General features: G+C 35.4%; 1 long non-coding RNA gene across 2 annotated transcripts; it reads left to right on the top strand.

Annotated features, from left to right (window-relative positions):
* Nucleotides 1–9,434: 9,434 nt before the first annotated feature.
* On the top strand, nt 9,435–13,135 carry LOC125782293 (uncharacterized). 2 transcript variants are annotated; one of them, XR_007424914.1, is made up of 6 exons: nt 9,435–9,755; nt 10,278–10,330; nt 10,849–10,912; nt 11,472–11,629; nt 11,732–11,827; nt 11,931–13,135. It is a non-coding gene; the product is annotated as an uncharacterized LOC125782293 (long non-coding RNA). The 2 variants fall into 2 exon arrangements; XR_007424913.1 differs by lacking the exon at nt 10,278–10,330.
* Nucleotides 13,136–14,723: the final 1,588 nt, after the last annotated feature.

Raw genomic sequence — 14,723 nt, 5'->3', positions numbered from 1 at the left:
AGGTGTAAAACAAAATAATACATTATGCCATAGAGGGTTATAAAAAAAATCTAATTAGAAAAATATATTTGAAAATACTTTTCAATAAGGGTTCATTAATTAACACGGTACTTAGACTATATCACTAATAATCACCTGATTGTTAATTGATACTTGTTACATAATTAATTACATTATTAGTTATTGCAATTACAATTTTTAAACTCTTTTAAATTCTTAAAGATTAAAATGTAGTAATGATTAATAATCTAGACTTAATCAGTATTTCTCAATAATTAAATCATTGTTATTTGTGGTCTTTATTGTAAAGTGTGATCAATAGCAGTAACAGCATATACAGAATATTGTTTGTTGTAAATTTTATATATATATATATATATATATATATATATATATATATATATATATATTATTATTATTATTATTTTTTGGTTGCCAAGTATTTGGTGCATCCCTAAAATATATAGATAAATGCACCAAATACTTGGCAACCAAAATATATATATATATTAAAAAAAAAAAAAAAAAAAAAAAAAAAATATATATATATATATATATATATATATATATATATATATATATATATATATATTATTATTATTTATTTATTTTTTATTTTTTATTTTTTGGTTGGTTGCCAAATATTTGGTGCATCCCTAATATGTTCTTGCTTTAATGAACATTTTTATATTATTTTATAATTAAACAGTATATTTGATGTGTGTGGAGTATTGTGAGCAACAGGTCACACAGTTGTAAAGATAAAATAAGACCTGTGGAAACGTCTTAAACTCATTCACTCCTAAATCTGCCTCCTGCTGTTATAACCACCCTCTTATAACCTCTCACACTGTGCTACTAACTCTTGCCTTATTCACCATTAATATATTTTATTAAACTCTAATAGACTGTGGTAGTAAAAATGGACTGTATTAAGAAAAGCCTTTCTGCATGACTCTAATCTCCTGTCTCTACTAATATCCTGAACTTTATTGATGATTTTAATCAGGCTGAGGGTTTACAGTGTCTTAAAGTAGCTTTTAAAAAGAAGAAAAAAAAGAAATATATATACACATATTTATCTACCAAGCATTTTTTTTAAGAATTAGTAAATATGTGCCTGTTTTGTGCCAAATGTATCAACGCTGCTGACACATAATAATATAATAATGCATTGGAATAGTATTAAATTCACCATTTAAACCAATTAAAGTGTCTTTATGCAGCCTGAAATCACTGCTGCTTGTGTGAACATGTAAATGCACATATGCAACATTTATCATGGGATTATGCAGTTTATTATGAGTGTTGTTTTTTTTTTTAACATAATTTTACCAAGATTTAACATTTTAAGTAAACTTTGATATGAGCATTAAGAAGTAATATGTTTTTTTTTTATGTAGATTACAGTAGAGAACTCAAACATTTTGGCCAAATTTGTAATGATTGTAATGATTTATGCATATTGTTCCTTTTATAGTATGAATTATATTGTTGAATACAGATAAAGTGTAATTTAAGTAGGTTTTATAAGTGAAAACCCTGTTTTTTTATCTTATTTTATTTTATTTACTTTTTCTGTTTTTTTTTTTTTTTTTTTTTTTCGTTTTTACATTTTAACACTGCTTATTTTGCAAATAATAGAGCTTTAAACCACAACACACAGTGTTCAGCAGATGGGATCAAATAAACACAGCTCCTGTTGTCCTGCATGATTTCAGTGTTTAAAACCCTGTTTTTTTTCCCTTGCTTAATCAGATTAATAAACACTGATTATTATTCTGTCCAAATGTTTCAAAACAATATGCAAATACAATAATAAACTCTGTCTCACCATCGCTTTGATGTGTTTCGTGATGTGATCTGACAGATTCACACAAACTCTGGAACTCACCACTTGGTGGCGGTAGCGCCCTGTAGTGAGCAAATGGTATTCTCTCTCTCCTGGTCTTTCTCTTCTCTTCCTTCTGGTTCTTTGGTTTTATATATATATATATATATATATATATATATATATATATATATATATATATATATATATATATATATATATATATATTTGCGTGTCCGTACCAAAAGACTGACAAATTGTTTGGGTGTAAAATCTAAGCTAGTTATCTCAATACATGTGACTCGATTAGCAGTGCTCAAGTAAATGTATCTTAAAACTTGGCACAACTGAAATAAATTCATGATTAAATTAGCACTGTTGAGGTAAGTATATTCTGATTTGTTGGTAAGTCTACTGGAATATTAAAAATGTGTTCAGTAAATATTTGCAGTAAGCAATTGTGATTGGTGTGGCGCAGTGGATAACACCACTGCCTGTCAGTGAGCTTCCATATGGAAGACGGGGTTCAATTCCTGGATGCAGTGCTGGACGATTTTCACTATTAATTATGTTAATTCGAATTACAGTTTTAATGCAATTTTTGAAATGGAGTAACTGTAACAGTTTTCACATACTGACATTTTATCTTTTTAATCTAAAATATCCGAAATCGCTCCTTATTTCTGAAGTGTTTATCCGTCGTACCCTGGATACCGGCGCCTCCGACAGACTAACCTGTGCATATTTTCTAAACATTCCTTCGTGTACTGACTGAGCTCGTACTATAAAAAGCTCCAGCATCTACTACTCAAACCCCTGGTGGAAAAAAGCTTATATTTATTTAAAAATAAATCCTACGTTGTCTAAAAACTGCAGGATCATCGTTTTTCAGTGAGAATCTGTGATTAATTTTGTAAAACAACAATAATAATAGTAATGATCTCTCCTTTAAAGTTCTGTGACTTGTTTAGTGAGTTATTTCTCAATGTTCAGTCAGAAACCCACGTTCTGAAGCGAATTCAGCTTCTGTCAGTGTGTGAGATTCTCCCCGGGTGTAGAGATACGAGGTCATCGCGTGATATAAACGCATTGGCTTGTAAACAGTGTTTTGAATCATTGATTCACTCAGTGAGTCCACTCAACCCAAAGCATTTAAAAACCAAACAGATTTGTTTTTTTTTTTTGTTTTTTTTACAGGTAAACCTAGTTTTGAACCATTTCTTTGTCTTTTTAGATTTTTTGTCTTCTGTAGTTTGATTATAATAAGAATTATTATATTTTTTCTAAGCCATAATTGCCCAGCATGAACTTGATGCTGCTCTACACCAATAAGAGTCCTTGGGCAAGACTCCTAACACTACACTACACTGGCCCAAATCTGTAATAGAAATAACCTTGTAAATCGCTCTGGATAAGAGCATCAGATTAAAGCATTAAATGTAAAATTTGAAGTTTAAAAGCTATTTTTTGTTTAAAAAGCAAAAGAGCAATGTTTAGGCTATGTAAGTTATTTAACTGTGTAAAATTTCTCAAATATAAATCTGTGGAAAACTGCATTTGGTATTCAGGCTTTCTTCTTTGGCCAAAAAATTATTTTGGTGCATCCTAAAAACGAAGCGTTATTATGTTTATAGAGACTGGAGGACAGAAAGAGAGTGGAGGAAGTGATGACGAGTCTTTTGTGTCGTTCTCTCAGGCGTCGGCTTCAGGAGCTGATCTCTCCACAATGCCGCATGTTTCACTCTCTTACAGACGAGTGGAGGAGAAAGGAAAGTGGGCTAAAGTAGTAAGGATTATTTGTTACAATGGCTGTAATTTGTATTCAGAGGCCTAATTTCTGCTCTGATAAGAGCCACATTAATTCCCCATTCTGCTTAAGAGCATCCTCCTCCTCCTCCTGTGGGGAATATGAAATGAAGGGGGTCCATTTAGGAGGTCAGGGTGGGTCTTGCTGGGGAGCTGCCGGCTCTTTCGGATTTATACAAAATCAGCAGGAAGCTGAGAAACAGCAGAGAGTTGAGAGAACATGCAGTAAATGAATTTATTAGTACAGTAAATTAAACTTATCACATAAGGCAAATTTATATTTCTGTGTCAGACCGTAGCCTACGTGTCTCCAGTGAGCGTGTTTTACGCAGATGAGCAGGTTTATACTTCTGCGTGAGCGTATCAGCGGCTCTGTGTTGCTCTCCAGTTTAAACCATAGACTGTATATAAATATGAGCAGAACGTCCCCATTCACTCGTATTACGGCGCTTTGAAGCCAAAATATGGCTGAAAGGGAAGCTGCTATCTCGTGTGCTCTCGCGCAGTTGAAGCGAATTGGAGCCAGAACTGGCGCGCCTCCACGCTCTCAGGCCACTGTCAATCAACCACATCGCCACACCCCTTTAAATATCACGAAATGATTTCATAATTTATTGTGGTGACAGACAGTTCTGGTGGAAACAGGAGAGTTGAATTCTGTTGTGATTTGATCAGCCGTGCTTTTATGGTTTTCGGATACAATCCGGGTTAGCACTCGAACATCCCTTTCAGACAGCTTCCTCTTACAGCGTCCACAGTTAATCCTGTTGGATGTGGGTGGTCCTTCTTGGTGGTATGCTGACATTACCCTGGATACCGTGGCTCTTGATACATCACAAAGACTTGCTGTCTTGGTCACAGATGCTCCAGCAAGACGTGCACCAACAATCTGTCCTCTTTTGAACTCTGCTATGTCACCCATAATGTTGTGTGCGTTGCAATATTTTGAGCAGAACTGTGCTCTTACTCTGCTAATTGAACCTTCACACTCTTACTGCTCTTACTGGTGCAATAATGTGCAATTAATGAAGATTGGACACCAGGCTGCTCCAATTTAGCCATGAAACCTAAAATCCCACGTTAAAATGATGACAGGTGTTTCAGTTTCATTGTTCAACCCCAGTATTTGTAGAGTTAAATTCTGTTTTAGTTTCTGAGTTTAATAGATGTAATCCAGCAGTAAATAAAGGATTACAGTGGCGTGTAATGTGACATTACCAACAATACTGATCATAAATCATAATGTGGGCGTGTCCGTAATCTGAGAAATGTCCAGTATAGGTAGAGAGGAGATCATCAGCAGCAGCGGTCGTGTGGGAGATCTTCCCACCTGTTCCAGCGGGAGATGGAGCTTCACCGCCGACGAAGAGCAAAGATCACCAGTTAACGGGAAAGAAGAGCTTCAGCGTGATGTAAAATAAAGCGTGGGAGATAATCCAGCTGTTCCACGAGATCCTCCGTGTCCTCTCTCTGACGAACACATGCATCCATTACATCAGGAAGATCTGCCAGTTGTCTGTCATTGTGACTTTCATCGTGCAATTAGTCACTATTAGCATAAAGCTAACTTGTACTAGCACTTCAGCTTCATTTTTTTAGCTTTTAAAGTGTAACTAACCCCCCTGATTTTATCTGACTCCACCCTCAGCTCAAATAAAAAAAAGTAAAAAATGGGAGGGGTAGTTTGGGAGGAGCACTGGGTGATGTATGGGTTTAGAGGCAGGGCAGTAGGAGGAGCTGATTGGCTGGCCGCAGCAGCAGCAGCAGTGTGCCTCTGATATCAAGATGTGAGACGCAGATGGTCGGACGTCAGCAGGGGAGGGCGGGATTATCGATTGACTGATTTGCATATTGTAATATAGTTTAATTCAATTTTTCAATATTCCATTCTACATTCTATCAAGTATTTACAGAATAAATCAGTTTAAATCAGATCATCAGCAGTTCTCATCTTCACAAATACTAGTGCATCTTCAAAAAATGTAATGTATGTATATTGTACATATACAGTTTGGGAAAAAAAATAAGAGAGCACTTAAAAATGTTAAATTTCTTTGATATTGAGTTTATCAAATTGAAAACCTCTGGAATATAATCAAGAGGAAGATGGATGATCACAAGCCATCAAACCACCAAACTGAACTGCTTGTGAATTTTTGCACCAGGAGTAAAGCAGCATAAAGTTATCCAAAAGCAGTGTGTAAGACTGGTGGAAGAGAGCATGATGCCAAGATGCATGAAAAAAAACTGTGATTAAAACCCACCAAATATTGATTTCTGAACTCTTAAAACTCTTTATGAATATGAAATTGTTTTCTTTGCATTATTTGAGGTCTGAAAGCTCTGCATCCTTTTTTGTTATTTCAGCCATTTCTCATTTTCTGCAAATAAATGCTCTAAATTACAATATTTTTATCTGGAATTTGGGAAAAATGTTGTCTATAGTTTATAGAATAAAACAGCAATGTTTATTTTACTCAAACATAAACCTATAAATAGCTAAATCAGAGAAACTGATTGTGAGCTGTAGATGTTTTACACACAGAGTGATGTATTTTTAAGCGTTTATTTATTTTGTTGTTGATGATTATGGTTACAGCCAATGAATAAAACCCAGAAATCAGTATATTTTTTGAGATGCAATAGATGCAGTAGTCTATCTGTGTGCTGAACCCTGGGCTCACTGTTCCCAGATCAGTAAATGATGTTGTAGAATGATGGAGAGGGACGAGTTCATGCTGATCTGAAGCTTCAGCAGGAACGTTAAATAATTGTGTAAGAATAGCCACCCTGCCTGCCTGTGTTATTCAGAGGTAAAGAGGAATTGATTGAGTGTGTTAGACGCTCGCTGCTCTCCACACGTCCCATCAATGCAGTGTGTGTAAGGGGAGGAGGTCCGGTGGGGCGGGGGGGTTCTGGGGTGGGGTACAGGACAGTGGGGACTAATAGTAAAGGACTGAAAATCCATCAGGGTGACGGGACGCGTGGAGAACGTCGATACGTGTCTCACTCGGAGAGCCTGCGGGTGAATACAGGACACAGCGACTCGGATTATCGGGTTTCTGGCGGCCCGAACCCGGCGGTTCATTTTATAGATGAATGTTATCAGACTGGGAGGGAAAGTGACTGTAGATCAGGTGTTGAGTTTAATCACAGCTTTCTATTGCTTATTGCAGGAAATCTGTTTTACTATTAAAATTAATTTCTCACACTGTAGTCACAACCACAATATAGCTATATCCTGTAAGGTTGATTGAACTGAATAATAATAATAATTATAATTGTATAATTGTAAATGTGTCTTCCACTACACGTGATTGGTCTGTGATTTACTGCGCCGCAAATCGTGTATACAATTAAATCCTTCTCAGTAAGTTTGGGTCCGCATTGGACAACGTTTGGGTCCGGACCCGGACCGCGGTCCCCCCATTAGTGACCTCTGTTCTACGTCCATTACCCATGCTTTTATTTTCAGCTCCACTGATCATATAAAACACTGTGTAGATCTATAATTACAGACTTTATTCATTGGTGATACTGAGGTGTTTAAAAACTCCAGCAGCACTGCTGTATCTGATCCACTCACTGTACCAGCTCAACACATTCTTTAGTTCTTTCTTAAAATTTAAAGGTTTATAGAACTGCAGGTTTGAAAATGTTAACACTGTTCAGATACTACTACTGTTCTGTTTCTAAAAGCAAGAAACTGTTTTTTTACTCAACTCTGTGGCTTTTTTTAGTCAGTTTTATGAGGTAGAGTCTCCTGGAATTCAGTCTTTTAGTTAACAGCTGTGCTGAACTCATCAAGAGTTAATTACTTGAATTTCTTGTCTCTTAATAAAGTGTTTGAGAGCATCAGTTAAAGTAAAGTAGTAAAGAGTTAGGGTTACAGGTATACATTGAATAGTGAATATTTGAGTAATGTTTTAATAATCCAGATTATGAGAAGCAACAACTACTCAATCAAATAAAGATAAAAAATACTCATCGTGCTGTTTTATAGTGTTGGCAAACTTCTTATAGTCTAGGCTTCATCTGTATTTAAAGTAGGGGTGGGCGATATATTTCATGGTATTTTCGTGCTAACGATACTCGATATATATTAATGATTTTTTTTTCAAGAATACACTACTGCAACAAAATAAAAAAAAATATTTTATTATTGCATACGATTTACATCACACCCCTACCTGAGATATTTAAAAATACAAGAATTTTATCAGATTTGTAACAGAAGTCAATGATCCAGAAAGTCATAATACTAAAAATGCACTCCAAATATCTCCATAAATCCAGGATTTAAATAAAATAAAATAAATGATACTGGACAGATATAATCTGTCTCAAGTAGATATATAGTGGGAAATGAGAACAGTGTGAATTTTTATTTTGCTAAAAAACGTAAAAAAGTAGAACCCTGATATGATAATTAGGGGTGGGTGATATGGCACGATATTTTTAGGGTATAATATCGTTCACGATATTCAACAATTTTGGCGATATTATCACGTACGATACGATATGGCACAGCCCTAATTTAAAGCAACAATTCTTCTGAGAGTTCTTTGCCATGAGGTGGCATGTTGAATTTTCAATAGCCAGTGTGAGAGAATTGAATCCAAATTTCAAATCAAATTTATCAGCCCTGCTCCCCATTCACACATCAGTAATATGATTAATGATGAATTGCTTGATTGAGTGATTAATTGATTGAGTGATTTATTCTTTTGTTGACTATCCCTTCCCTGTGTATTGTCTCGGCTACATTGTAAATGAGGGCCACCCTGAAAGTACCCTGAGTTTATATAAAAGTTAATCAAATGATTCACACCTGAGACCTTCAAACACTAATGGGTGTTGAGTGTGTTGTTGAGTTATTTAGAGAGAACAGTAAATTTACACTGTTATACTGTAGCTGTACACTGACTACTTTACACTGTATTAAAGTGTCATCTCTTCAGTGTTTCTTATAAAAAGATATATATATATATATATATATATATATATATATATATATATATATATATATATATATATAATAACATATTTACACAAATATGAGTGGGCTTCGCGTTTTTGTAAGACACTATACAGCACTTTTAATGACTAGAAACACACAATGACAATGAAACTAAATAGATAATAAAAACTAAAGGTTTAAGTTAAATAAAAGCCTGTAGACACAGAGTAAGCCTCCGGCAGACGCTGCTGGTCTGAGATCAGAGTTACTTTGTTCAGGGTTTGGAGACAGTGTGATAGCTTTAGCAGAGCTTAACCTCCTGCTCTCTTCATTTGCTCAGATGTGGGTTTAAATGTCATCGCCGGCGTCCCCTGATGAAAGCTTCCCCCGCCGCCCTATTTAAAGTGAAGTTATTAAGGTTGGGCAGAGGGCCATCACGCTCCTTTCTCACTGTCTCCATACACACTGACATTATCCACGGATTATAGGAGCCTATAGAACACGTCCTAATAACCCAACCATCCAGCACCGTTACTAACGCGCCCAGTCTGTCACTCATGTCGTGACATTTACACCATTTTTCATTAAGTTTGCAGTTCTGTACACTATATTAGGCCGCATATTGGATTATCGGGAACTGATTTTTCTTAATTATCTTACTTTTCGCTGAGATCACCTTCAGCTCTGAAGCTTTTCCAATAAGCACAGCGTTTGGGTTTAGAGTCGGAGTGTATTTCACTCATCTATTTAAAAAAAGAGTTGAACCCAAAGGGAAGTGTGGAATTGCAGAGAGACAAGTAGAGAAAGAGACAGAAAGTAAGAGAGACAAATATACACTGTAAAAAATGCAACTACATTTTGTTCACCTGACCTGGTAATTTGAGTTACTGAAACAAGGAAATCTAAGTTACTAGGCATTTACAAACAAAACCATGTCAGACCAACACATTCCAGCTTGGTATTGTGCAAAATGGGTTATTTACATTGCCTGAACAGGCAATTTTATGTTACATGATGCTGCTTAGTTAATTGAGAGTTTGCACATGCGCACTAAGGCACAAGAAAGAACGCGGGGTTTTCAAGTGCGGCACTGCAGGGGCTCTCAAGCGCAGCACATCAGGGGCTGTGAACACTCCTCTCTCAGGCAGCTGCTTCAAGGTAAGCTAAGATATTTAAGATTTATTTTATTACTAGGTATTTTTGTAGATATGTGTTGTGTTTCTGTGAAATAATGTATTTTGGACATGTATTTTGCTTTAGATATATTGGCAGGCTCACTATCAGCTTAGAGAGTTAGCTAACGTAGCTAACTAGCAGTAGCTAACTAGCCCAGCTAGCAAACTGCTATCGCCGCATGGTTTTGGCACACAGTCTGAATTGAGTATTAAACATTCAACTAGCTAGCTAGGTATGTTAGCTTATATTTCTGAAACAGTTGGTTAACATTCCAGTATTTGTTGGTTAGGCTAACCTAGGTATTAACTACCAGATAAATACACTAGATTACACTAATTAGCTAACCTAGGTTTGCCTCAGCTAAGAATTCCAGCCTGAAGAAAAGGCAGATAGTAACCTAGCAAGTTAGATAATTTTCTCTTTCCTCTGCCAGCTAACCTAACCTAGTTTAATTTAACCTATTTAGTCAGGTTAATGCTATATAAATATTTTTTTAAATATCAGTACCAGTCATTGGGGAAAGAAGTTAGGTTCCAATTAAGCACTAATTTGGCCAGGTAAGTTAACTTGCACAAAACATAATTTGAATTGCACTGCCTCTGTGCTGCTCAGTTCATAAATTTAATTCAAAGCATTGCCATTTTTTTTTATTTATGAAAGGACACCATTAATAAAACTTTACTCATATTTATCAAAACATGTTTAAACTATGCAAATATCAAAAATGATATTACGATACATTTGAGTAGTCAAGAATCTACTGAAAATAACAATTACTGAGTTGTCTCCTATAAATAATTTTATATTTAGGAGAATAAAGTTCAGACCACCAAGTATATTCAAGAAAGTCTCGCAGGAGTCTGTGATTTTAATGAGAATTTTTAAGTGTGGTGGTAAAATAACACTGTTTATCACGGTTAATTATATGTTATTAATGTATGCTGGTGGGATATGATAGTATTCATTTAATGTTATCTATTGAGTCAGTTTTCTTCCAGTTATGTTTTAAATGGGTTGCTTGTTTTTGTTAGTGCTTTAAATGTGAGATGTAATTTAGCTGTTTTCTCTTTTACAGTTTAACGGGGTTAGGAAGATTTTAGTGAATATGCACGCTGCCTGAAAAAGACTCAATGGAGTAGGTATGTACATAACTTAAATATTAATGTCAAAATTTAATGTGTACTTTCTATATACATGTATTTTAGATGATTTAAAGCAAATTCTGCCAGATGTGTAGCTGGGACTCTAACTACTAACTAATGCTTACTGATGCATATATACATTTATTAGGTAATGAGTTGGTGACACTGAGTTTATTGCCTTTCTAATCCTTTAAAACATTTGTTTTGGTTTCACACTTCAGTTCATACATAGCATATTAGTCCCATGGGAGTTACCAAATGGTTCATGATCATTTAAGGAATAATATGTTCTAAGATTGATTAAAATAAAATGTATATAAAAAATAATAATTTAAAATAATAGATAATTGAAATGGGTACATTTTTATATGAAAATGTTTGTTTTTTTTATGGAGAGAGATTAGTCTCAAAACTCCTGGAAAAAAGTGTAACTGATAATCCATCCAAGTTACATATAAATCACAAATAAATTTCACTGTTCACAAAAAAAAATTCAGTTTGTGTCTCATGACCTACAATTTGTACAAATACTGTTTTTTATGTTAATGCTCCACAGATCTGTGAGGAGTTTTTTTGAGTTACCAACAAAGACCTGCTAGAAACTTTCAGAGCTGCCATGGAAAAGAACACCACCAAACTACTGAGACTCTACCGTGCCCGGAAGGGAGCTTTTGGGCATGATATGGAAGACCTATTGAAAAACTTGATGAAAAGGTCAGTTGTTATTTGGTTTTGGAAAAAGTAACACATTCTGTTAAACTACACACATTTAGACCTAAACTTTATTCTAATTATCTGCTCATATCTTTGTTTAAGACATCTGATATTGTCGCCTATCGAAAGAGTGCTGTGCTGGAAGGATTGCCTTCGTTTTTGAGAGAAGATCCTGTAAAGTTGTTTTAGAAATGTTTGGTAAGTAACAGACATCAAGAAACATGCATGTGAGATGAGAAACTTTCAGTTTTACTTTTAGGTTTAATGCATTTTTGTTTGATACTCTGTGTCTTTCCAATAGGATACAGATCCAGAAGATGAACAGACCAAAGGGGTATCTGTTGGAGTACTTGTGGTTTTAGAGGACAATGTCTCTGCTGCAGGCTCATCAGCAAATGAACATTGCCATTGTGCTGGAGGAGACCATAGTTCTGGATGGACTCTGCGACACCCCTACAGGCTTGGCATACCTCTTTGGCCTTTTCTGTGCTCTAAACCTTTCTTATCCAAAATTCTGAACTCCAAATTCAGATCCACTTTAATGTATAAATGCAGTGCTTGACATGTTGGTATACTGTGTGATTTGTTGTGTTTAAATACATGCAGGTGTTGTTGCTAGTGTTGCAGGGTTCCGATTGGAAGCATTTTATCAAACGTGGCATCAGAGGTGACTTGTGTTGGATTTGATCCTTGTTAAAATGAAACTCTGACATATCTACATTATTGGCAAAATAGCTTTTTATGTTGCCCTACATTTTGTCCTGAATCTCTTAAGTACATTTTGAATGCCATTCTCGAGATGTTTTTGGACCTTGGCTCAAGATACAAATGACATGTACTTTTTTTTTTCCCAAAATAAATTTTATCTGCAAGCCAGTGAACATGGTCACAGTAGTGAACTCCAGGATTTTTAGGTTTGAATTCCAAGATGTCTTTTTTTAGGAAAAAAGAAATTGAGGTTTGATGTGCAGTGTTCAAGGTATTGTGCAATGCCTGTTTGCAAAGATGCTCCTCTAAATACACATTATTTTTGGTGAAAAATATTTTAGAATTTTAATAAGTGTATTTTGTTTGACAAAAATATGACTATGTAGAGGCAGTTTTATCTTTCCAGCACTCATTGACCCAAGTAAAAAATGAATATCCTTTTTATTCAGTGGTTTGTAAACCTTTATAAAGAACTTTCTAAACAGTTTTAAGCCTTCTATATGTTTTTTTTTTTTTTTTTTGATAATTACAGGACTCCTATTTTTTCACTGTAGCATTATGCAGAGGAATGTGACTAGGTAAACAAATACAGCATACAAGGTTTTTACCCCTACTTCTTTAAATTGCTTTTTTTTTTCTTCATGGTTAAATGAGGTTAGATGACACTCTCAACCAACATTTTTAAGTGATAGTCTTCTTAATACAGTTCTAAATTTTGAATGCTGAGGGATTCCAATTCTTTGCATCTCTGTTATGCTATTTGCAAGTAACTGGTTGGAATAAAGTAATATTAATTAATATTTGATTGTCTTTTCTATGTACTTAATGTTTTAATGTAGTATTACATGCAGGATGCTTGTTATATAGGAAAGATGTACTGGTTGAGTGAACAGTTGGCTAAACCAAATATCTTTAATAAAGACAACAAAAAAATCCTAATGCATCATGTTGCCTTAAAATATTCAGTTCGTTCAACATCTTTTTTTTTTTTTTTAGAAGTTAAGATTTTGCGTTCTGCTTATCAGTAATTCTTTGTATAACAAACACAAAAACAATCACACGCTCAACAGAAATATTGTAGTTCTCCTAACATTAAGATTGTAATAGCTTGAACAGAATAATCAGATCTATGTCGACAAGCAAATATAAGTTGGCTAAACAGATAATTCTCTATAAAAATGACAAACAGCACAGTTGTTGACAGAACTAAAAAATCTTGATGCATCATGTTGCCGTAAAATTTTGAGTTTTCTCAACAATTTATTTTTTACAGTGTAGAGAGAGACTGATCAATTGTTGTTCTTTTTTTCTCAATTAATCAATTAATTAATTAATGCTTTGGCAATACTGTAATTAACTATGGTCATGCCATTAAAGCTTCTTTGACTTGAATTGAGAGGTAGAAAGAGACAGAGGGAGAGGGAGAGAAAGAAAGAGAGATAATGAGACAAAGGTAAAGAGAAGGTAGAAAGAGACAGAAGGAGAGTGAGAGAGAGAGAGAGAGAGAGAGACAGAGGTAAAGAGAAGGTATAAAGAGACAGAGGGAGAGTGAAAGACAGAGAGAGAGAGAGAGAGACATAGAGAGGTAAAGATAAGGTAGAAAGAGACAGAGGGAGAGAGAGACAGAGAGGTAAAGAGAAGGTAAAAAGAGAGAGAGAGAGAGACATAGAGAGGTAAAGAGAAGGTAGAAAGAGACAGAGGGGGAGTGAGAGAGAGAGACAGAGAGGTAAAGAAAAGGTAGAAAGAGACATAGAGGGGTAAAGAGAAGGTAGAAAGAGACAGAGAGAGAGACATAGAGAGGTAAAGAGAAGGTAGAAAGAGACAGAGGGGGAGTGAGAGAGAGAGACAGAGAGGTAAAGAGAAGGTAGAAAGAGACAGAGGGAGAGTATGAGAGAGAAAGAGAGAGAGAGAGACATAAAGAGGTAAAGAGAAGGTCAAAAGAGACAGAGGGAGAGAGAGAAAGTAAAAAGAGACAGAGGGAGAGAGAGACATAGAAAGGTAAAGAGAAGGTAGAAAGAGACAGAGGGAGAGAGAGAGAGACAGACAAGTAGAGACAGAGACAGAGAGAGATAGAAAGAGAGAAGGAGTGACAGAGAGAGAGAGACAAGTAGAGTCAGAGGGTGAAAAAATAAGAGATAGAGAGAGATGCAGAAAGAAAGAGTGTTAAAGAGAGAGATAGAGAGAGAGTGAAAGAGTGAGAGGTCTTTAGAGAAATATAGAGGAGAGAGGGAGAGAAAGAGGAGTACAGCAGTTCTGTGAGGAGTTTTTTAAGGTTCAGTGATTCAGGCTCTGAGCAGAGTTTGTTAATGCTGGTTCGGGTCGCTGGGTTTGGTTCAGCAGCTGCAGGTACTCTGGTTCTGTCTGGGAGCCAAAGCGCCACTGTGGC

This window comes from Astyanax mexicanus, chromosome 16, assembly GCF_023375975.1.
Source record: "Astyanax mexicanus isolate ESR-SI-001 chromosome 16, AstMex3_surface, whole genome shotgun sequence".
Classification (NCBI taxonomy): Eukaryota; Metazoa; Chordata; class Actinopteri; order Characiformes; family Acestrorhamphidae; genus Astyanax; species Astyanax mexicanus.
The sequence above is the reverse complement of the archived record's forward strand: the minus strand, read 5'-3'. Positions and strand labels throughout refer to the sequence as shown.